The 24,044-nt window shown below is 49.6% G+C and overlaps 1 non-coding gene across 1 annotated transcript; it reads right to left on the bottom strand.

Annotated features, from left to right (window-relative positions):
• Positions 1–1,401: 1,401 nt before the first annotated feature.
• Positions 1,402–1,474, bottom strand: TRNAM-CAU (transfer RNA methionine (anticodon CAU)). The gene has a single exon. It is a non-coding gene; the product is annotated as a tRNA-Met (tRNA).
• Between the last annotated feature and the right edge of the window lie 22,570 nt (positions 1,475–24,044).

Here is a 24,044-nt window from a genome sequence, read left to right as displayed (position 1 = left end):
TTAAAAGGGCAAAGGATTTGAACAGACATTTCTATAAAGAAGGTGTACAAATGGCAATACACACAGGAAAGGATGCTCAATATCATCAGGGAAACGCAAACCAAACCCACAGGGAGATATCACTTCACGTGTGCCGGGATGGCTGGAATAAAAAGGACAGACAATAATAAATGTTGAGGATATGGAGAAATTGAAACCCCCATACCTTGCTAGTGGGATGGTAAAACACATTGCAGTCACTTGGAAGAACAGTGTAGTAACTCTTCAAAATGATAAACACAGAGCTACTGTATGATCCAGCAATTCAAAAAGAGAATTGAAAACAAAGGCAAGTAAGTTGGGAGGGTAATAATTGGAAATGATAAAGTAAAAGAATTGTAAATTTTTTTTTTTTGCAAAGAAGGTAAAAGTCCTAACTAACAGTAGTCTTGATAAGTCAATGAGTAGTGTTGTAATTTCTAGGTTAATTACTAAAAGAATATTAAATGAGGGTATAGCTTCCAAATAATAAAGGAAAAATACTGGAATAATAAAGTATAATAATATATAATGACATTATTAATTTTATTACTTATATTTATAATTAATATAATTTTATTAACTCATTATTAAAAGTATATTTAATTTGATATTAATCTAATATAAATAAAGCTAGGTAATAAGAACAAAAAAATACAAAACTTGACCAAAAACTGAGCCATAAATGTCAGAGTATTTAATTCTTACAGAATATATTCTATGACCATAATGCAATTAAGATAGAGATAAATAATAAAAAGAAAAATAGAAATTTCCTTATTTTCGACATCTAGAAACATACGTCTAAATATTTAATAGAGACTAAGTCACAAAGAGCTTACTGTAAACTGAATAATCAAAAATTATAGGATTAAGCTAAAGCTATAGTTACAGCTTGGCCATTGCTAGGTCATCAGTGCCACGCCCCACCTTGGTCTCCCAGGCCACGTGGGAGACCGTCACTGACTGTCCAGGTCTTCCCTGCTCTTGAAAGCCGGGTCTGAACCAGAGCGAAGATAGTCTCCGAGACAGCCCCAGAAGAACGCAGAGACAGGGCCTTTCTCCGAGTAGAGGGAATTGGGGAAAAAGGAGATCGGAAGTGGACTGGAAGATTATTTTTCACAGATGTTGCAAATTGAACCCCTCAGCAGCTCTGTGTCTATTTCCCCTCAGTCGCGCCAACGTTGTGTGTTTCCACTTTTACAGGGTTTTATCTTATTATTACTGGAAAGGGGACAACAATCGTTCCTCGTGGCTGTGGCTTGCAGTGAATGGTCTGCGTGGGCATCCCTCCACCTGCCGGGCCCCTGCGGGGTCAGTCTAAGCTCCACTCAAGAACGCTTCTTTCTGTGAAATGCTACGCGGTAGCACAGCAAAGTTTCGTGCACTCTCTGAGGCTCGAACTCAGGACCTTCAGATTATGAGACTGACGCGCTGCCCACTGCGCTAAGAGGGCACTGGCTAACACTTTTCTTTATCACTAAAGAAAGTGCCTGCGGCCCCTTTCTCCCGCCGAGCCGCAACCCAAGCGTCGGTGTCTCCCAGCAGCCGCAGGGCGGGTCCCAGGACACGTGGGGAAGGAGGGCCGCTCTTCCGGGAGAGGAGCCGTGTTGCGGAGGGAGGGTGGCCCACGCCCCGCAGCCAGAGCCTAACGGGAGCGCAGCGGGTCCCAAGGAGGAGGTAGGCGCGGGCAGCCGCGCACCCTGGGGTTGGGGAAGGAGGGAGAAGAGGCGCGGCCCGTGGGGTTCTGCAGGTTGAGCAGGAGTAGGCGGGGCTGACACTCGGGAGGGCCTGCCTGGGGCCGGGGCTCCAAGGGGTGACCCCGCCCGCGCACTGGCTCGGGCACCCAGAGAGCAAGCTTTGGCTTTGGCAAGAGGCCGGGCGGCCGAGGATGCGAAGCGCACGGAGGTGGTACAAGCGGCCGACCAAGTTGAGGTCGTCGATCCTGACGGTTACCGTCGCTTGAGAGCGCGGGAGATGACAAACGGCGAGTGTCCGGGTGGACGAAAGCCGGAGGGGGCGACACCAGCTGCAGGTAGGTGTCGGGGTGCCGCTGAGGGCTGGGAGGGGCTCTGGGGCGGGCGCGCGCAGGGGCGGGACGGGAGAGGGGCGCGCAGAGAAGTTTGCGACGTTAAATCTCCAGGCCTGATGCTGGATGGGGGGTGGGCTGAGGTGGGAGAAAAGAGAGAAGATTCCAGAAGACTCTTGGATGTGAATTTAGTTGGAAAACGGAGGGAGAAACTATGGTTGCCTTGGACTTGACAGCTTATTCGCTTATTAAACTTTGTGGTTGTTTTCTCTTTCAAGTATTTTGCTTCCTCATTACATACAGGGCATCGTGTTTTGAAGGGCAGGAGAGTAGCAGCGCTCCCTCTGGGCAGGGTTTTAAATTTTATTGTTATAAGAATGCAGGTTGTATAGGTGAACGGATGGATGGTTGGATGGACAGAACATATAAACACCTTTAAAAAGCACTCCTTCCTTGTTACCTCAGGGAAATTTCTGCTGCCAGTGCCCAGAAGGGGATGGCTACCAAAGAGGGAAGCGTTGCCCCATCCCATTTACCCAACGGTTATTCTTGGATTGGGTAGCTTATTCTTTCTCTCAGTCCTTGCAGAATTCTTGTTTTCACAAGGGGAACAATATATTTTCATATCTGGTGGGTCTAGCTACTTCCCTCACTGGCCCTCTTCGGAGAATTGGTGCTGAATTGGTCACAGGGCTCAGGTCATAGGTCATCTCTTGGACAACTGTTCACGCTAATTTCCTCTTCCTGCTCTGATTTCCGAGGGCACTTAGTCAATGTGGCGCATCCTGAGGTTCTGGGTTGTTCTCCATTGTTCCCTATGTGTCACTCCTCTCTTCCCTTGACTGGGTGCTCTGTGACCCAGGGACAGGATCTGAGCCACCCCTGGGAACACCACATTCAGCGGGATGGTCAGGGGAGTTTTCTGGATGGCACCCTCACTGTCTGCTGCCATCTCCTGCCGGACTCACTGCTGGTGTGGGCCTGTGCATTGAGCAGAGTCAGGGCTTGGCTTCTGTTCTCCCTCAGCCAGTACCCAGCCTTGACCTTGTGGCTGCCCCTCCAGGTCATCCTGGGGAGGCACAAATTCCGTCCCAAGAACTGGAAGAAGCTGGCTGCGAGACAGGTGGCTCCCCCTGGCAGTACAGGTTCCCAGAGGCCAGGAGAGCTGTGTAGCCAGAGCCCCCTCCACCCACCACTCCCCACCCTGAGAAGCTGCAGTGTGAAGGACACAATTTGTTCCAGGAGTCTTTTAAACACACTTTTCAAGGTGTCCAAGCACCCAGTCTTGAGAGTGGCTCCTCACTGCCTTTGGAGAAATGTTCCTCAGCGCTCTGCGCCGGTAAGGCCAACCCTCAGCCTCCCGTCGGATGAGTCAGGCTCTGCGCTGTCCTGCAGACCATTCCAGAGGCTCCCTGCCTCCCAGCCTCTGCTCCTGCCTTCCTCCCACCTATCCATGCACCCTAATCCGATGTCAGCAATCCACAGAGCCCCTTTGGTGCAGCAGCCCTGAACTAGCAGAGAATGTTTCTCTCTCCATCACTTCCTCGCACCCTTACTCATACCCTAGATGATTTCTTTTTCTTTGGGGCAGAGGTTGGTTTAACTTTCTGGATCCTCTGCAGCAGGTACACAGGAACTAATTTTAGCTTACTGATTGATTACCTTGGAGATCTCTCTGTAGACTGGCCTACAAAGGACTCAGAGATCTGAGGGTCAGGGTGGAGCTGGAGTGAGTGCAGGAGACATGGCCAAGGCCACAGAGGGGCAGACCTGTGAGAAGAGGCAGCTGCAGCTGGGGAGGGGCATTGTAAGGAGTCAGGCATTGTAAGGAGTCGGACATTGGAGACCCCGCTACCCCAGGACTTTGGTGGCCAGTGGGTGAAGGGCTGAGGGGAAGAGCAGGCACCAGGGAACATGAGGGGAGGCCCTGGCCCTGTCTTCTCTCTTTCCCTGGGAATTTCATACCATCCTCTTCATTACTGAAATCCTTTCCTCTTCACACTTGGCTCAGATGTGATGCCCACAAGTCCCTCTCTTAATTCTTTAGTTGGCATTCTGTTCTTCCCCGTCCCATTCCAGCTCTCTGTTCACCACAGATTGTGTCTGAGACACCCAACATGTCATGACCTCTGTGGGGACAGACAGGATCATCTCAGGTTCTGTCCCCACACACCCATCCCAGTGCCTCCTACATGAAAGCCATTTCTATCTAGGTGTTTCTTGAGTCAGTGATTTCAAGGACGCAGTGAGAGGAAAAACCACTTTGTGTATGCAGGACCCCTGATGTGACTTCATCAATAGAGTCCTGAGGATTCTGCAGGGGCACTGGTAAGGAAGGAGAAACTCCCAGGGAGGGACAGGGTCATGAAATCCATCATAATGCGGAGTAAAGCTGCCCAGAGTCTCAGGACAGGGACGCCTGCAGTTTTCCAGCCATTCCACCAGAGGGCAGTCTTGTATTGCCTCTAACTCCCAAATGCATTGAGGTGGATGCAAAGAGCCCTGCCTGGACTCTGACCTCCTCTTTGACGCTGACTGGCTGTGCGATCCTGAGAAAGTCTCTTCCCTTTCTGGGTTTATTTCTTCTCTACTAAATGATAGGATCAATCCCTTCCAGCCCATTCTAGGATACCAGCATCCCGTAAATTCACCCTGGGCTATGGCCGTGCAATGTAGAGAGTGGGGACGTAGTGCTGTGCTTTCTACCTCTCACAGCGCTCTTAGAATCCAGGGTCTTGGCGATGCTGGTGCATGGCCGCTGGAGTGAGATGCCCCTGCTCACCGCAGGTCTGCCATGACTGGTTGTCTTAATCTCTCTGTTCCTGTGAAATGGTGATCAAACCTGAATTTACTCCACTGGACTGCTGGAAGGTCGAACCGAGGTATAATTCGAGAGTGTGAAGAATATGTCTAGCTTGGGACGGCAGCTGTGGTGACTGGTACTCATCACTGGATGGTTTGACCACTCTGAGCAGGAAGACCCCCCACCCCCCGCTCCCCGCCCCCAGCCCTGCCCCGGCCTGGCTGAGCCTCCCCATTCACTGCCTGGTGTGCTTGGTCCAGCTGTTCTCAAAGGCCCCTGCTGGGGAGTAGGAGCAGCTCCCGGAGGTGCCAGATCCCAGTCCTGCCTATTATATTCCCCTTGTTCCCACACCTGGCTGCACGTTGGAATAACTGAGAGACTCCTGCTAATCATCCACAGAAAAGGATTTACTTACAGTGTAAAATTTACCACACTTAGAAATTAACTTTCTAAGTCATTTATACTTACAGAGCTATAGGAGTTAAACTAAAAAGGTGAATCTTTAGGAGGAAACAGATTCGATAGTGGCCTTTATAGTGGTCGAAGAGTTTTTTAAACTCCAAGCGTCAGATTGTTGTCTGCATGTACTCTCCTGGGCAAAAGGGAGCTCTTACTTGGGGAGAGCACAGATTGTATTCTCTCAGTAGGTCTAAGGGGAACCATAGGTGGAAGGGTAGGGTGGGGAACAGAAGGTCCTCCCAGATGACATGGTGGCATGGGACATGGGGCATCTTCATCTTGGTGTGGTTATGGAAATTGTGGAAATGACAGGTGGCCCATGACATCCAGCTCTCTAGAAGAGAAAGGTTTCTGGCATCTCATGGTAAGGTTTCTGGCATCTCATGGTGGGACAGAGCTAAACCAGCCAGGAACATGGTTTGTTGATATTAAAGTTCGTATGGAAAATAAACCTGCTAGAATATCCAGGGAAACATTGAATCAAAAGAGTGGGGCTGGGGATGGTGGTGGTGGTAGCTCTACCCGACATTAAAACAAACTGTAAAGCCTCTCTAATTGACTTCTGGGACATGGAAAGGACATCAGTGGGCAACTGGCTAAATTTGAGTAAGGTCTGTAGATGAGTTATCAGTTTTCAGTTATCAGTTATCAGTAAATTTTCTGGTTTTGATCATTGCTTTATGGTTATGTAAGTGTTAATGTTTGGGAAAGCTGGGTGAAAGGTATATAGGAACTTTATTATTTCCAAACTGTTTTATAAGTCTGAAAATTACTTTAAAAGGAAAAATTAAAAGTAAAAAACAAATGAATAAAAGAGGAAGCCCTCAGGCCTGCCTTCAGAGATTCTGATTCAGTAAATTTTAGAAATGGGCTGGGGGATTGTACTTTTAACAACTTCCTGGGTCTTCCCAGTATTCAGGTGTAAATTCTCCTGGATCAGGTGACCATTAACATCTCCTTCATTCATTAGCTCAAGAGGTATTTGAATGGATAGTCAACACAAGTCAGTGGGTGAAAACAGAATAAACAAATGAATCTGCAGGTGTGCCCAGCGAGGGGGCAGAATGACTTGGGCAGTCTGATAAGTTTCTATGTCAGGAATATGTATAACTTCCACGTTGTTAATTAAAAAAATCAAATGCTCCTGAGGAATCACACACTTTCTGCTTTAGCAAAATCCTCAAATTCTTTTAGTCAAAGTATGTATATTGACGGTTTTGTGTGCTAGTTACTGTGACCAGTGTCATGGGGACAAAAAATAAAAAGACACGGTTCCTGCCCCCAAGGAGTTTTTGGTTCATTGGGTAGGATACACACTGGGAACTAACTCGCATTGGCGCCAGCGTGTGGTCAAGACTCAAGGGGGCTTGCATTTGACCTGAACTTGCAGAAGGGCAGGGAGCAGTTGGTCTGTTGGAATGTGGGGGGAGGGAACAGTCTAAGGCAGTTGGGAGGCAGTTCTGAGCAGAGAGGACCGTTGAGGGAATGAGAGGGCTTCTGGAGAGGGATGGTCCAGGGGAAAGTTTCAGATCTTCGAGGGCCCAATGAAGGATACAGTGTTATGAGCTGGGAGGGGACACTGGTTTGAGAGATAGGTGAGTCCTGAATGGACTGTGTTTGGGTCTGTGAGAGGCACCTGAGGACAGATTTATGCTCTCCAGGACCCCATACCAGGGATGAGACCAACCGGGGCACCCTTCTGGATAGAATGAATTTAGGATGTACCTGGCATGAGCTGCCCAGGCTCAGGCTAGAGGAAGGGGCTGGGAACTTGGGGCTGGTTGGGTTTAAGAGGAAGACAGACATCCATGTGGGTGGATACTCTATCCCACTGGCCTCTAGAAATGTGGGCCTGTCCATCCAAGAAGATGAAGGCTGAAAACAAAAAATTGAGACTGACTCCTACAACTGTCAGAGGAGGAGATATGGAGGGAGAATGTGTAGCTGGAGGGTCATGGGGGGGGGGTCCTGGGCCATCTCACTTGGAGGCCACATAAAAGCACAGTGAGGGGAGGGCTGCTCGATCCAGCAACCCAATTCACACCCTTTTTGTGTGCTTGCAGGAGCTCTGTTATTGAGTGTTCCCACCTTTAAATCAGGGAACCAGTAGAACATATCTCAAACCATTAGCAGGATTCATTGAGTTCATATAAAGAGTTTTAATAGGAGTACAGTACTCAACAGATGCTACCATTAATCAGGGGATGAGGAGAGTTGGAAGGAGCAGCTCAAAGGGCTATAGAGGATACCCAGCTGGTGCTGACTCACTGAGGCCCTGGGGACAGCAGGCGTTAAGAAGTGGAATGGAGTCATCGTGATATCGAGCACCAGCTGGTTGCCAAGTATGGGACGTGTCTTATCACAGTTAATTCTCACTGTAACCTCATGAGGGCGTTTCTGTTATCCTCACTCTGTGATGGAACAGGCTCAAGGTCACAAGAGCATGACTTACATTTCCTGTTCTGATCTAGACCTTGAATTTTAAATGGCCCTTGGGCTGCGGGTTGCCTCCCATGGAGATGGTCTGATGGAGGAGACTTTCCAAGGGCCAAGGCTCTACCAAATGCTGGTGACCTGGAGATGAGCGAGCCTCTAGCCATGCCCTCAGTGAGCTCCCAGGTGAGGGTTCCTGTCGCCCCTTCCTCCATTGCACCCTGTCTGATACACCCCAGAAGCTCTTTCCAAGGTTAAGACTCTCTCCTCCTTGGCTCTAGTACCTTCCATGGCTCCAGCCCAGGGACTGAATTGGCTCTACCCAGCAGTTCTCTGCTTTGTCCATATTCTGAGCCATTCTCCTTTCCAGCTTTATCTCTCACTGCTGCCCACCCCTTACCTGGAGCCCTGGTCATACTGATCCTCTTTCTGCCCTATTAATACCCTTTATTCGTCGTGGTGTTTAGGCCTGAAATGCTGCCCCTCCCTCCACCAGCCACTGAAATCTAACCCACCCCCTCTCACAAGCCCAGCCCAAAGGAAGCCGTCCCTGGCTACATATTGGTCCACACTGATTTTTCTCCCTTCTCTATTTTCCTAGATTTAGAGATGGTCCCACAGCGTGACTCAAGGTAAGAGGTTATACTTGGCTGATATCATGTATGTTTGTTTTGAGTTATATATGAGGATGGTACCTTAGCCATCTCTGGGATGCCCACAGCACACATGTGCTGAAGTTCGAAGACCCCACCAAAGTCCTGCCACCACTTATGGCCATCTGGTGCCCAGGCCCAGGTCTGGGCTACAGGAGCAGGGTGCCATGGGAGAAAGAGTACTGGGCTGGAAGTCAGGGTCTTGAGGTCTGTGCCATACCACCCAGGGCTTGACCAGTGACTTTAAGCAAATAGAGAGTCTCTCTGTATTCAGTCTCTTCATCTATAAACTGTAGATTTGGCATTGGACCCGGATCACCCCAAGGGCCCTTCTGGTGACTAGGACCAGCTTTTCTCAAACTTCAGTATGCACACACATTCCCTGGAGATCTTGCTAAAATGCAGATTCTGATTCAGTAGGTTGGGGGTGGGTCTGAGATAGCTGAGCCAGACGCAGGTGCCTGGGGCCCAGCATCAGTGCAGCCGGAGCTGCACGGGCATGCGCAGAGGGCACAATTCCAGGGCCTTGATGTGTCTGTCTGTCAGTCTCCAATGATGTCTTACACTAAAGCCCATAGCTTCAAGCACAGTAAAGTAAAAGCTCTCGTGTCCACTAGGGGCTGAGAAGGTCATCAGAGGCCTTGGAGGCTGAGAAGAGAGGGGTTTTCTAAACAATCACTTAGTGGTTGAGTGGCAGATTCAGGGTAAATATCCTGCCGTCCTCATGCACCATCCAGCTCACCTTTCCTTGGAGCCCTGAGTTTGTCATCAAGACCAACCCTCTTGCCTCCCACCGTGAGGCTCCTTGGGGCCTGAGGTCAGCTGGGCTCTGCTCTCACTCCCTGGGGCAGGAGCGGTGGTGCCAGAGCTGCCCCCACCTTCTGCGCTGGAGTGCAAGTTGATCATAGCCACTGCAGAGAGTCTGGGGCAACCCTTGTCCTGGGAATCTTTATAAGTACACTTTTTTGGGGGTATTTAAAAAACATTTATTTACTTATTTATTTAATTGAACTATAGTTGATTTACATAAGTGCACTTTTTACTATGTCCCTTTCCTGCTTCCAACCTTGAGTGGCTCCCAACTGCCTAGTAGGAACTGTTCCTCTGTACCCTGCCTCGCAGAGTCATCCTGAGCCCAACTGCTCCAGGCCTTTGCTCTTACTCCATCACACACATGTAAATCCTGCCGCCACCGATGCCCATGGGGTTCATACCCTTTCTTTCCCACCACCTCTTGCCATAACAGCCTGGAGAAAACTTGCTCCTTCCTCTAAACTTGCAGAGAAGTTTCTCTCAGCATGACTCCTTTGCACCTTTTTTCCTTCTCTGGGATGATTTCTCTTTCATCTGGGGCAAAGGATGGTTTCAGCTTTGCTGAATCCCCTGCACAAGAAATATTTCCCACGTTTGGAATTCTCAAGCATCCAGACTGTGGACAGCCTCATGCGAGATTCAGGAAACCAAGTGTTCATTGGCAGGGTCAAGGTATTAAGGCTGGGAGCATCACAGGAATCCTGACAGACACAGACCTGGCCAGAGAGGGGCCCTGCAGCCAGGAGAGGTGGGTGGATTCTCCAGGTGGACTGTCACTATGACCCATGGAGTTAGGAGGGAGGGAGAGAGGAAGAGAAAGCAGCCAGGGTCATGTGAGGAGGGGCATTGGCTGTGTCTGTTCCATCTCCCACACATGCCTTACCCTCTCCCCACATCTGTATACCTGTTTTCTCCTCAAAGCTCAGTTCAAACACTTTGTCCACCATTAGAGCCCCTTTGATCCATTTCCTTGGTCCTTGGTCCTCCTTTCTATTCCCCCAGCCCACTGCACACCATCAAACTGAAGAAAAAAAGGTTTCTTCAGTTGTCTGCCTCACTCAGGAAATTCCACGGGGACAGGAACAGTGTCTTATCATTTCCAGGCCCCAAAGTACTGGACACAGTGACTGGCCTGTAGAAAGCCATCAATAGATGATGCTGGGTGGACACATTCAGGGAGACACTAAGAGAGAAGAAGTGTCTTGTATATGGCGAGCATGATTTCTCCATCAGCTGGGATTCTGGGGGTTCCCCCAGGGGTGATCTAGAGGGAAAGGAAAATCTCCCCAATCCTCAGTTTTCCCGGAGGAGGGTTCACAAGAAATCTGAGGTAGACCTAAGGTTTGAGTTACTTAGCAGGTAGCCAGCAGAGGGCGCTCCGACACAAGAAATCAGGTAGACCTAAGGTTCGGGTTATTTAGCGGGTAGCCAGCAGAGGGCGCTCCTGCCCCACCTAGATTCCTACCTCTGATGCCCTAGTCCTTCCTCTCCCTTGTGGCCCACCAGAAATGCTGACCCCAGTGGCAGGAGGCCCACAGGTTGAACTGCAGCAACTTGGAGCCTCAGGGCACAGCTCTCTGTAGCTGACTGGCTCCTCTCCAGTCCCAGGGTAGGGTGGAAGGTGGACCCCCATCCACACAGCCTGTTCTGTGGGATGAGGAGGAAGAAGGTTCTGAATTCACCATGGCCTGGGTCTAGGTCCTACATCGCCACTGACTTTGTGACCTTGACACACTCACTTCCCCTCTCTGGGCCTGTTTCTCCTCCATCCAATGGTGGGGTTCATCCCTTCCAGACTAGGATGGGAAAAGCCACCCTTGCCCAGCAGGAGGAATCCGATATCCAGCCAAGAAAAGGAGCTGGGGCCGTTTTAGAGATGAGCTCAAGTAGGGTCCAGATGTGGATAGCATGATGCCTTTTCCATAAGCTGTCAGAGCCCACCAGGTGGTATGACACATTAATTCTGGCTACACTAGCGTACCAAACCAGTAGGGAATATCCAGAGAAGGGATACTCTGTTGACTCAGTGCCAGTCTGAGAGAAGGGGCTGGTGTCAAAGTAATAACAGGGTGGTGGCAGGGGTGGAGGACTGGTGGAGCTTAGCTTTAGAACAATGTTTAGTTACTTAAAAACTGGTCTGGTGCACATTCAGCAAAGGGGTCACAACTGTTAAATCTGGTTGGCTGTTGTTTTCTGAAGCAAAAATTTTATATTTGAATACATGTATTTGCAAAATACAAGAGAAATGTGCTTCTGAACACAGTTTGTCTGAATGCTGTTTCTTGATTGTCACAGGCCTCTGGGATGCCAAGGTGGCCTGCCGGGTGGTTTTCAGCAGGAACCCGGTGATCTGACTGAAGGGTGGACACCAGGAAATGACACAGGACGAACCCTGAGGCAAGAGTGCCCAAGCCCCTGGCATCAGTCCCAGCCAGAGGAGGAAAGTGAAGTTGGTCCCTACAGGACCACTAGCCCACCTGGTCCACAAGCAGCCTCTTGCTATGAAACAAAAGCAGAAGGACTGAAGGAACCGAGGAGAGATTTAATGGAGAAAAAATAAGGAAACCTCAGGGACTCGCCTTTACTCATTGATTTCTCGACATCGGCTCTCTCCTGGCCTCGGAGGAGCACAGGAAAGGGATGCTGTGAGCGGGCGGGTCGAGGGGTAGAGGTGGGGGCGTGTAAATGCACAGGTGAGGGGCCTTGGAACTGACTTGCTCTATGAACCAGTAGCTTCTACAGTTGCCGTTCGCTGCTCACTTCACAGGCGCGCTCGGTTGTGGGGGTAGAAAGGAGCGCAGGTCAGCCAGGGCTGCGCCTGCGGAGACCGCGCGGCGGAAGAGTCGGGCAGCGTCCTCCTCCGCAGGCGCAGGCGCAGCGGCAGGCGTGGGGGCGTCTGGAGCTGCCTCCGCCCTGCGCGCCGTGCCCCGCGCCTCGTGTCCCAGGCCACGTACCCGTTCTTGAGAGCCGCAGTCCCTGGTAAGGGTGGTACGAGAGGCCTGACTCCAGCACCTTTGATGACTTAGCTTCTCAGTAAGGGGAGTGCGGCCGCAGAGGAGCGTGCGAGACGGGCGGAAAGCCAGGCTGGGGTCCGAGTGCCCCCGCCCCATCTTCGGGGACCCCGCCACGCGGTTCCACGGTGGCCTCGGAACCCGGAGGGGCCCCGGCCATGCCTGCGGCTCTGCCACTCTGACACATGGCTGTGTCACCTTGGAAAAGTTGCCTCAACCACTCTACCTCAGTTGCCGCCTCTGTCACCTGGTGATCCTGAGTCCGGACCTGACTGAATGGCTGTGAGGTTTAAATGAGGTAGTAAGTGCAGAAGTTTCTTTTGAGCAGGTTTTCTTTTATTTAGAAGGTTTTTTTGTTTTTGTTTTTTTGTGTGTTTGTTTGTTTTTAATTTGGAGTACTCTAGAAAGGGTACCTGACCTCAGTATCCTTGGGTGCCTGGCATGGGCATGGTGGGGACCTGTATTCATGAATAGGTATCAGCGATTAATAATGTTTCTGCCCCTTAAGAATTACAAAGGGGTGTGTGTGTGTGTGTGTGTGTGTGTGTGTGTGTGTGTGTGTGTGTGTGTGTGTGTGTGTGTGTGTGAAAATACTCTCCCCCGGTGCCTTTAGGACCGGGGTTTCTCAGCCTCAGTCATGCTGACAGCAGGGGCTGGCGCCTTGTCTGTCGTGGGAGCTATCCTGTGCATTGTAGGATGATTAGCAGCTTCCCAAGCTCTTCACGTGAGATGCCAGTAGCATCCCCTCCAATTTGTGACAATCAAAAATGTCTCCAGACATTGCCACATGTCCTTGAAGAGGGGAGGTGGGGACACAACTGCCCCTGGTTGAGAACTACTGCTTTGCAGCATTCCCTGTGGAGTGAGCCTCAGAAAGGGGCTATTGTGTGCTGTGTTGAGTTTAGCAAGACTCCTTTTTTGAACCTCACTGGTCTCTGCCTACTTCTGTGCACTGTCTGGAGGGTCCAAGGAAGTCATGGCAAAAGTTTTTTCAAATTTGACGGACACAGACTTTTCAAACCCCAGCTCTTTCTGATAGGAATTACTGGTTCCTAAGCCTGGCTGGGCAGCTGGGTCACTTGGAACTCAGTTTTTACTGTATTTCTTTTCACTGAAACCCCAAGGGTTTTTAGAGCATGACACACAGTGCTCTAAATCACTCAGTCCTTTACTATCAGTTAAAACCTGAGCTGCCATTAAAATTAAACAGTTAATCCTGTGGGGAACAAGGCTTGAGGTAATCTTCTTGTGTGGTGGATACATTTTTTTTAAGCCACAAGCCTCAGAAGTGGTAGTTGCTCGTTCCAGGGAGAGGCCAGAGAAGGGTTTTAAGGAGAAGGCCCAGCAGGGGATGGTTGTGGAAGAAGAATTGGAAGCATTTGAGGTCCCCATTATCTCGGAGGTGGTTTAAAATCACTGTACCTGTGCTGCCCTCATGCTAGGGCATCCTAGATGTGATGAGGGTCTTTGACTTTTTTTTTTAAATAATGAATCATCCTCCACTGCCTGAATCAGGCTCATCTCTCCTTTTCTTGCCTAACTCCTTGTATACCTGCTCTGACATCTCCCTGGGGATTCCAAAACACATCCAGGATGTGTTATGCTCAGGAGTGGGGAATGTTCCCCTAGACTTAGGGGAACTTTTTTGTCTGAATGCTCACATAGCCTGCTTCATTCCTTCTGCTGAGGGTTTGCCAGCCTACCATTCTCTCACTATGGGAAATGTCATGCCTCCTACTAGGCAGCAGAAGCAAGCTTTGGAAATGCTGTGGGTGTGACAAGGAGCACCTCTGGGTGTGACAAGGAGCACCTTTGGGTGAGAGAACCAAGTGCTGGTTTTTGCCTTGAGTGGCTCCTATGCTTTGTGGGAATTGGGGATCTTGGCCAAGACCTCAGGCATAGGGATCAGCGTCAAGTCAAATTCCGGGGTGTGTGTGTCAGTAGCATTGAGTGTGGCCATTTGAGTCCCCCTTCCCATTGTGTGGACCTGGACAGCCATCTGCACAGCTGACTGATTCCAACTAGCACCTTGTGACGCCGTGACTGCCACCACCAGTGTAGCATACACTGAGGCATCTAGGATTGGGTAAGGTGTGTGATGCCTGACAGTGTTAAGGCACTTAAAGTGGCTGCTTTAAACGCAGAGCTCTCTGCAGAGCCATTGTGGCTGTTACCATGGGAGTCTCTAAACAATGCCCCTAGGATGTTGAAACGGGCTGCATCATTGACCAAGTCGATGTTGCAGGTCATCACCAGTGTGTGGGTTCAGAGATTCTGGTTTTCCAAGTGAGTGTAGTAGCCATGAAGCAGGGGTCTCAGCCTTGGAGTTAATTGCAAGTGGCGCTTCTTCAAGCTGATCACACTGCACCAAGGATTGTGGTATGAATTGTCCTAAGAGTGTGGCGTCCTCTCATTTGCTCTGTAGACGGCAGAGCCAGTTCTGGAATATGCCCAGTCTCCACAGGTGGGGCCACAGTCTTAGAATTCTCACTTGGAAGAGCCAGGGAAGATTGTGAGGAAGATAATGGTTGGGTTGGCCCTGGATTGGCTGCATTTGTGGGAATTGAGTTGGTTCCTCGTTGGAGCTGTGACGCGGTGGCTCTTCTACACTTAATTGCAAAAGTGCAGTGTTTCAGGAAAGCACAAATATGCAATCAGGAGAGACCTCAATGGGCCCAGGACAAGGTGCAAGGGCTTCCTCAACAGGCCCAGGCCCCAGTCAGGCTGAGCTCCTCCAGTGAGGGACAAGGAGGATCCAGTAGGCTGGCTCATGGGTGGGGGTGAGAAAGAACAGTTTTAGGCAGTAATCTTCACAGTGATCAGACGGTTGTTTAAAACCCCAAACCCCAGATTGCTGTCTGCATATAGTCTCTTGGGCAAAAGGAAGCTCTAACTCAGGGAGAGCACAGATTGTATTTTCTCAGTAGGTCTAAGGGGAAACATAGGTGGAAGGATGTAGGGGATACAGGTCTTCCTGGTGGGGTGGGCATCTTTGTCTTGGTGTGATCATGGAAATCGTGGAAGTGACAGGTGGCCTGTGACATCCAGCTCTTTAGAAGAGAAGGGTTTCTTGCATCTCTTGGTGGGATGGAGCTGAACCAGCCAGGAGGCGTGCACTGCACTGGAGGCCTCGGATGATCCCTGGGAACAGGTAGGTGTTGGGGCTTCCAGTCCAGGCCCTGCCCCTTCAGCAAGAAGAGAACAGGCCCCGCAGGTTGGCCTGTTATTGATACCGGGAGCAGGATCTCACCTGCTTTGATGGTTGGGCCGGAGGAACTCTGGTCCTTGAGGGCGTCTTCCAGGAAGTTTCTGCTGACTGCTTGCTTCTTGGAGCTGTTTTGAGAGACACGGTTTGTTGAAGCGTAACTCTCTCTTTCTTGGTGCGTTTGTCCTAAAACAGGTCTCAAGTTGGCAATTCCCACCTTCTGTGTGGCAAGAGCTCTTTTAACATTCCTGTGCCAAGAACAAGAGTCTGGCTTTCCTGTTCAGAACACCCATGTACATTTTAGAGAACCGTTCTTGTTTTTCTAATTTTTTTCTCTAGCTCTTGGATTTTCTGCTTGCTCATTTTCACTTCCTCAAGCAGCTTCTGCTCTTTCTCCTTCCCAATCGGCGGTCTGTGCCCCAGCATGACTCGTGGCCCATGGCCTTCTTGAAGGCCTGTGTGGTTTTGCCTTCATTTTCCGGGTGAGCATCGGCCAGAGGCTTCTGTCACTGCTCCCCTTCCTCTGCCGGCACCCGCCCACTGGACACCTCATCTCACCCAGGGTTGGAGGCTGCGTCTTTTTTTAGACTGTGCCCTTTCCTCCCGACTTTGTGCTGTAGAGCTATGACTTGCTGCTGACGGCCTTCTGAGGGCCTGTGTGACTTTCTCTTGATTTTTCGTGGGCTATACACCTTCCTTGTCTCTGTACTCCAGCCTCCTCTCTCTGTCTGGGTGGGAAGGCAACCGCCTCTTTCGAACTGTTGTGGTGGACAGTAGTTTGTCCTGGGATCGTACTGTCATGATCAGACTCCTCAGACTTCTGATTTTCTCATCCTAGGATACAACTGCTTTCTGACTTGTGGTGCATTGGTTGCTGGGGAGGTGGGTGGGGGCAAGGGTCCGGTGTGAGCCACAAGAAGTAGCAGAGCAGGTTGGGGTATTTACCTGCCGACTCTGGTCACTCCTTGGTTGAGGGATGTTCTGCAGGTGGTAACTCTGGAACTTGTGTCTTCCCTGTCTTTTGGGTCCATTTCTTTTCCCCTTTATACTTTGCCTGGGGCTCTTCAGCTCCTCGCTGGTTAACCAGGCTGTGGTTTTAGCTGCTTAGTCTTTGATGCAATAACATACTTCAGAGGAGTGCCTCCTGACTTCAGTGATTTTCGGGAAACCAGAGGCCAAGAAATGGGAGTCCTGAACAGCAGCCCCAGTCTTAGTAAGGCCTTAGTAAGGCCACCTTTGGGGTGAGATGAGACGCCCTCCTCTAAGCTGCTGCTTTGGGGACAGCTGGTTCCCCTTCAGTTTCATCCTTTTGTTTGCTGACCGTATCCCCAGGGGACCCTGTCCAAACCTGCTCAGAGCCTCTGGCAGGCTTTTGTGATTCAAAGTGTAGTTTTGTGATCACAAAGGGCACTTCACAGCTTCACTTTGGTTTTTAAAATTAGTATTCAGGAACCTTGTTTTTCTTTAACTGTTAAGTTCTGTTTGCAATTTCTGCTCTAAAGAGTGTTAACCATCCCTTTTAAGGGAAGTTCGTGAGACTGGGTCCCACTGGGGGCAGTCAGTGATGGGAGCCCATCCCCTGCTCACAGGCTGGGTGGTGTAAAAGAGCACTGGTCCTGTTCTGCCCTGGGCTGGGGGTTGATAAGCTCATTTCTCTCTCCACATCCCAGGGGTACAGGGCTGGCTTTTGGGGTGCGCCACGTGGACAGCCACAAAGGGCCCCATGCTTGGTTTAATGCTCTATTGTTGTTAACTTGAAATGCGTCAGAATTTTTTGAAGGAGGGGCCCCATGTTTTCTTTTAGCATTGGGCCCTACAAATCATTTGCCCTGCTGGTCCTGAAGAGGGGCAATTAGAGACCTCAGTGCGTCCCTGGAGTATCACTGAGGGCAGCGAGGGAGGCTGGGACAGGTCTTTGGAGAAGGAGTTGTGCAGAGAGGCTGGGGTTGAGGAGAGAGAGAGAGTGGAGAGTGAGCACAGAGGGAAAGGGAGAGGCACCACCTTAAAATCATTGGGATGAATAGCATGAGGGGTGAGGCATTTTGTACGGGCCTTGTGATGATTTGCCCTCTGGCTGTATTTGCGCTCTTCTCCCTCCGACTGGGTCTGCTGTGGTTCTCCGTTATAGAAGCCCCGGTGTGAGTGTCGAAGGGCTCACAGCCTGTGGTTAATGCTCCAAAGAACAGTTGTCAAATGATGACAGACTTCATCACCCAGCTGCATGACAGTGAAATCTATTTCTTTGACAAGCAGCCGGGTCCTGGTCGGTTGGGGCATGGGGAAGCAGGAACCAGCAAGCCCCTCGGTGTTGATCACTGGTGTTTCTATTGTTGGTTTAACGTGAAGGAGCACACACCCTTCGGCACGTTGCCCTGGGATCTGAGCCTGTGGTGCTGACCCTGTGGATCGCTCTGCGCCTTTTGAAAAACTTTCTTCTCTGAGCTTCTGGCCCTCCCTCTGCATTCTTTGTGTCTCTCTGCAGGGTTCCTTTTTTCTCCCACACCCTCCCTGCAGGCACCGTGGCGCTCCAGCTCAGGCATCTCTTAAAAACATCCACTTTACAGGATGACAGAGCTGCCCATTTCTGCATTAGGTACAAGCTTCCCACCCAGCCAGCACTCCCACCTTTACCCCTGCAGCTGAACAGCCCCTTTGCTCAGTGTGGGTGGTCTGTATGTGGTAAAGAGGCTTGCCTCACCTCTCTGGTATCTACCCAGCCACTCCTGCCTCCCCTTTCCTGGGAGCTGCTCCCTCCAAGGCAGCCGGCAGACTCTCCCCTGCTCCTCCCTGCGTGTGGGTATGCTGGAGAAAACCCTCCAGGGCGAGGCATCTCCAGGATGCTGCGAGCCCAGGGCAGGGTCTCTGTGTGGCGCCAGCTCTGTCCTGGGCAGCTGCAGCGTCCTTGGAGAGGGGCTGTGGGAACCTCTGGGACCTAGGGTGGATTTAAGCACACTTCTAAATTTGTGCTCTTTGCGAGGTCCTGCCCTTGGTTTAGTGCCTTTGAGTGAGATTTCCTGCTCCCTGTGTCTTTTGGTTTCTTGATGCTCTAACAAAGCATAGTTGCTGTCTTGTGTATAAGTATTTTTGGTTCCCACCAAAGGTCCTTTTATGCCATTTCTTATTCTGTTTCTTTCTCACTCAGTCAGTATTGTGTTTTAAGATGTGATTGTCCCCTCCGCAGTCACCAAACTTATTGAGATTACACAAAGAGCTTTTGTTTAGGTGGGTTAAAACTATTGATATTTACTGCATTAGGAATCAAAATGAAGACATTTAAAAAAGTTATTTTTTGATTCATTTGAAAATAGTGATGATGAACAGCTTGCATGTTAACATAAATAACATTTTATCATTACTGTGACGATAGTTTTGATCCCGAGGACTCGCAGTAAAGTGTCAGCCTGTGTCAGAAAGTGAAGGGGCACCCTGAAGGACAAAGTTTGGAAAGTGAATTTTGCTTATATTACTTTCCAATGCCTTTGTCTGAAAAGAAACTCTGAAGTGTAGTCTATTTCAGCAAAGTTTGCTCAGGTTTGATGGGCCCGCCTCCTTGGTTTACTGGCTAATACCATTGCCTACGAAATGGAAGGTTATTCTAGATGACAGGAATTCTGTGTCTTACCAGAAAGCTCTTTGGTGCTTTATGTTGAATTTGTCGTGTCCTAGAATAGATCATTTTAAAACACGAAAGATAGAAACTCCTCACTGAGGAACAAGCTATATGTGAACTTCTCTGTTTATTTTACTCATTTTTCCCCCATAATCAGTGCCTGCATAGGCTTTTTAAGAGAAAATTAAGATGTTTTTCACCTTTTTGGAGAGCATATAGGTCACTGGTTTTTGGTATATAATTACATTGTGCAGCCGTCACCACGATCTATCTGATTCTACCTAATTCCATCTTCATTTTGAAGATGAAACCCCACACCCTTTAGCAGTCAGTCACTCCCCACCCCAGCCCCTGGCAAGCATTAATCTACTTTTGGTCTCAATGGTTTTATCTTTTTCGGACATTTCATATAAGTGGAATTATACGATATGTGGGGGTATTTTTTGGTTTAGCGTCTTAGTGTAACGTGTGTGAGGGGTTTGACCATGTTGTAGCATATATCAATGCTTCATTCCATTTTGTGGGTGATTAATATTCCATTCCATATCTTATTTATCCATATCTTATTATTATTATTCCATATCTTATTTATCCATTCATGAGTCGATGGACATTTGGTTTGTTTTCATTTTTGGCTATTAGGAATAATGCTGCTATGAACATTTGTGTGCAACTTTTTATGTGGACATATGGTTTCAATACCTTGCGGTCTGTTTACTTTCGAGTGCTGTCACTTAATTAAAATGGGTAACTAAGAATTGTTTCTCAGGAACCCATGGTCATATTTTATATATTCATCATGTCCAAATCTCTTCTGCTAACTCTTTAGATTGTGCCTTTTCAAATAATTTAATAAATGCAGGGGAAAAAAAGGGGGAGCTTTCAGGATTTCTCTTATACCTAAGGTGATCTTTCAGGTTTCTCAGAGGAGCCCTGGAAAATCACAAAGATTTGTTTTTACGTCTCATTAAAAGAGAGATGCTGGGGATAATTAGGTTTGTTTGATGTGTTACTGTTGGCACAAGAAGAATTGTCAGATCAGAAAACATGTGTGGCCCTTCCTGAGGTTCAGCTTATATGGGTGAAATGTTAATGTAAGCATTTTAGAAATTGCGTGCCTTATGGAAGTTCCTGGTGATTTGTCAGTGCCTCACTGGCCCTATATTTTTACCGTCAGGAGAAATGCTCATCCAGAGTCTTACAAAACAGTTCTGTACTGCAGCCTGAGAGAGTTTACTCTCTTCCATTCTAATATTATTGGTTAGAGCAATGAATTAACTGCAGCCCTGAAGTCTCTGTTATGTCACAGAGGTTTTTGTTTACTCTGATGCTGTAGCTTATGTCTTCGGTGAAAAAGGACAGTCTGGGAGCCTTGTGATAAATGCCTGTACCAGATACAGCACACTGTCCATACTTTATATAAAGAACAGACTGTTGGGTGCAGGCTTCTGAGCTGACATCACTTAAGCAGCTCTCAGGTGCCACCCGTGGATCAAGTCAGGATTTCCAGGATTCCTTTTGGTCCAGAAACAGATGGCTTCATGAAAGCAGACTGCTAATCCAAGAGCCAGTGAAACAAGAATGAATTACATGGAACTCCATGAGGGGATGTGGGAATTTCATTGTGGTTCTTTGTTTAGAGTGTCAGTAACGTAGTTTCCACACTCTCTTTTCTGGCTCTGTGAGGAAGTCTTTTCTTCTCCTTCCTGCCATCCACAACAATTTAGTAGACTCTGCTTTTGTAAATGGAGATAAAGCATTTAAAAAATGATACTCTCTTTGCACTGGTGGTTTTAATTGGCATTTCCCTAATGGCCAATGATGTCAACCATCTTTGATGTGTTTGTTTGCCATTTATAAATGCTGTTCAGTGAAACGTCAGGAGGTCAGATTTTGAAGAACACTTGCACACCGTCCACTGCAGACTTCCCATTGTACAGATGGGGAGCTTGAGACCCCGAAAGGGGATGTCTGGGCTGGGTTCTCCCTGCAGACTGTGCTCTCTGAGTGGAACCAAAGGACAAGCGTAAGGAGGACTGAGCGCCCCAAGCCAGGCTTCTGGGCAGTTTCTGGTGGGTGCAGGTCAGCTTCTGGGCCATGGCAGCAGAATTGCCCCCTCGGGGTGCCTGCCAGGTTCGGAGGACTCCCATCCTGGAAGGAGGAGGCAGTGCCCCAGGTGGCCACCTCCTCTGAAAGGTAAAACTTCCCAGATTTGGAACCAGCTGGGCCCCTGCGGGTCCTCAGGCTCACCGCGGGAAGGAGAGGAAGTGTCTGGAGACCACAGTAAATGTCATTGCGGCTGCCAGGTAGCGACTCACCACCGGCCTGACGCTGTGTGAGGGTGTGTGCAACGAGGAGTTTCTGCAGCCTCACAAAAACACTCTGAGGAGGATGCATTCTTACCCCCGATCATAACGTGACAGGAACACAAATATCAGTGAGTCGGCCGGGCTGTGTTTACTTCCTGTTGCTGCTGTAGCCAGTTACCACAAACTTCGTGGCTTAAAACAACCCAGATTTATTAGCTTTACAGCTCTGGAGGTCGGAAGTCCAAAATGGGTTAAAATCGAGGTATTGGCAGGGCTGTGAGGTTTCTGCAGGCTCTCAGGGAGACTGTCTTCCTGCCTTTCCTAGTTTCTAAAGCCTTCCTGCTTCTTGAATCAGACCCTGACTTCTGCCTCCCTCTTCCACATGGAAGGACCCTTGTGATTACTTCAGGCCCACCCAGATAGTCCGAGGTCATCTCCCTAAAGTCATGATGAGGAGCAAGCTTAATTCCTTCTACAGCCCTAATTCCCCTTTGCCAGGTAAGATGATGTGTTGGCTGCATCCGGGGACTAGGGCTCAGACATCCTTAGGGGCCATTGTTCTGGGGGAGCTGAGAGGTACTAGGTGAGGAGGAGGCTGGGAGGAACAGGACCTCCTGCTGTGTGGGATGAGCAGGTGTGGGCAGGACAGAAGAGTGTGAGCACTGCCCTGGAGGACTTACCTCCTAGATGGAGGAGCCCCTGAACACACATCGGATCATGTGATCATGTGCTGTGAAGAAAAATATTCCTGGAGAAGGACTGTGGAGTACAGGGTTGGAAGTGGGTTGCAGTTTAATCAGGGTGGGCCTCCCTGAGGAGGTGGCAGTTGAGCCAAGAATGGAAGAAGAGAGGAGTCGCAGAGCAGCCTGGGAGAAAAGAGTGACGTCCCAACCCCTTGGGGCTGCAGGGCCCTTCATGGGCCAGTCCTGACCAGTCCTTGCGTGTCACCGTCTGGGCTTCTCCCCTCTAAGCTTCAGCTCTCAAGGGACTTGCACCTCCCCCAGTTGAGCCTGGCTTCCTCTGGCTCTGGTGCCACTGATGACAGCAATTTTTTTTCCCTGCTGGGAATTCTCATCCAGGACTTGACCCCCACCTCTATTCCAAGGGCCTCCACCTGTGCTCTTTTTCCAGCCCACCACTTACCACACTGAGTTGCTAGTTCCCTCATCTCTCAGGTCCCAGAGCCTTTAAGCTGTCAGCAGCCAGGGACTGTCCTGTTTGCTGTCACGTCCCCACCATCTAGCATTCGTTCATCTCATGGGTGTTTGTTGAAGGCTGACAGTGTGAACGTGCCATCTGTTTTCTGCTGGTGTCCCAACAGGCAGCATGTCCCACATCCCGGTTCCTCCCCATCTGTCCCCTAACCTACTCCTCCCCTTTCTCGGTTACTGGCATCCGCTGTGCCCCTATTTGCTCAAGCTCACAGCCTTGGAGTCATTCTTGATTCCTGTCTTTCTCCCACATAACTTGTCCAGTCCTTAGTGAGCCCATGTGAGTCAGTCCTAGAAACAGGTCCAGGATCTGATGTTTACTGAACCCTCCCACCACTTCCTTGGTCCAAGTCATCAGCATTGCTTGGCAGCCCTAGTGCATCAGCCTAACTCATGTCTCTACTTTCTTTCTTGCCTCCTATGGTTTGGTGTCAACACAGCAGCCAGACTGACCATTAGTATATATAAATCATGTCACTTCCCTGATGTGCCTCCCTTGGTGGCTTCCCTTGACATTGTAAGATCCGAAGTCCTTTTTGTTGTGGCCTCCACCTTGCCTCACCTGTTTCTCCAACCCATCTACTCTTCACCCCCTTTCTTCATTCTGCTCTGGCCCCAGTGATGACCTTTCTGAGCCTTCTGGGAACTCTCTGACCTCAGGGCCTTTGCACATGCTGTTTCCGCCATCTGGACTCTCGACCCCAAGATGGCAGCTAGGTCTACTCCCTCACTTCATTCACATCTCTGCTTGAATTTCACCTTTTCTGAGAACCTAAAACAGCACCTCCCCTCTTTCTGTCCCTTTCCCTTGTTGAACTTCAGAGTGTGTATCACTACTTTTTGAATACTTTTGACTGTGTTTTCTCTTTTTCACCTTAGAGTATAAGCTCCATGAAGGCACTCAACAAATATTTGCTACTGAAGGAAGATAATGGAGCAAAAACAAAGTGCCTGTGGGAGTGGCCCCCACGCCACACATCAAGAAGCCAGGGAGGGATTCCCAGAGGAAGGGGCAGTCCCTTTGTTATTGCTGCCAAGCGAGTGTGTAGGCCGCACATTCAAGGGTGCCGAGCATGCCAAAGAGGGCCTCCTCGTGGGATCACGTGTTCCCCAAGGGTCAGGGCCATGCCCTCTCAGTGCCATCAGACCTACCCCTGTGTCTTTGTCTTCTTGCTGTCTGACCACGCAACCTGCGGTAGAAAGTGGTTTGTCAGGAAGATATCTTTGTTGTTGACACTTTTCCTTGGGAAAGGCACTGCAGTGTTCCAGACCGTTTAGGGGTCTTCTAAACTAACTTCTGAACTAAACAGACTTCTGAATTAAAGACCAAATGTCCCTGACAGCATGAGTTTCCCCTTCCGCTGAACAGAGAGAGTGCCTGGGAGAAGGGGCTATAGCAGGCAGAAAGGACCCAGCTCTGCCCCTGCATGGATCCCGAACTGTGCAACCGCACCACCGCATCTGGCCTCGGAGGCCTTGAGGGGAAGCCC

This window comes from Camelus dromedarius, chromosome 9, assembly GCF_036321535.1.
Source record: "Camelus dromedarius isolate mCamDro1 chromosome 9, mCamDro1.pat, whole genome shotgun sequence".
Lineage (NCBI taxonomy): Eukaryota > Metazoa > Chordata > Mammalia > Artiodactyla > Camelidae > Camelus > Camelus dromedarius.
The sequence above is the reverse complement of the archived record's forward strand: the minus strand, read 5'-3'. Positions and strand labels throughout refer to the sequence as shown.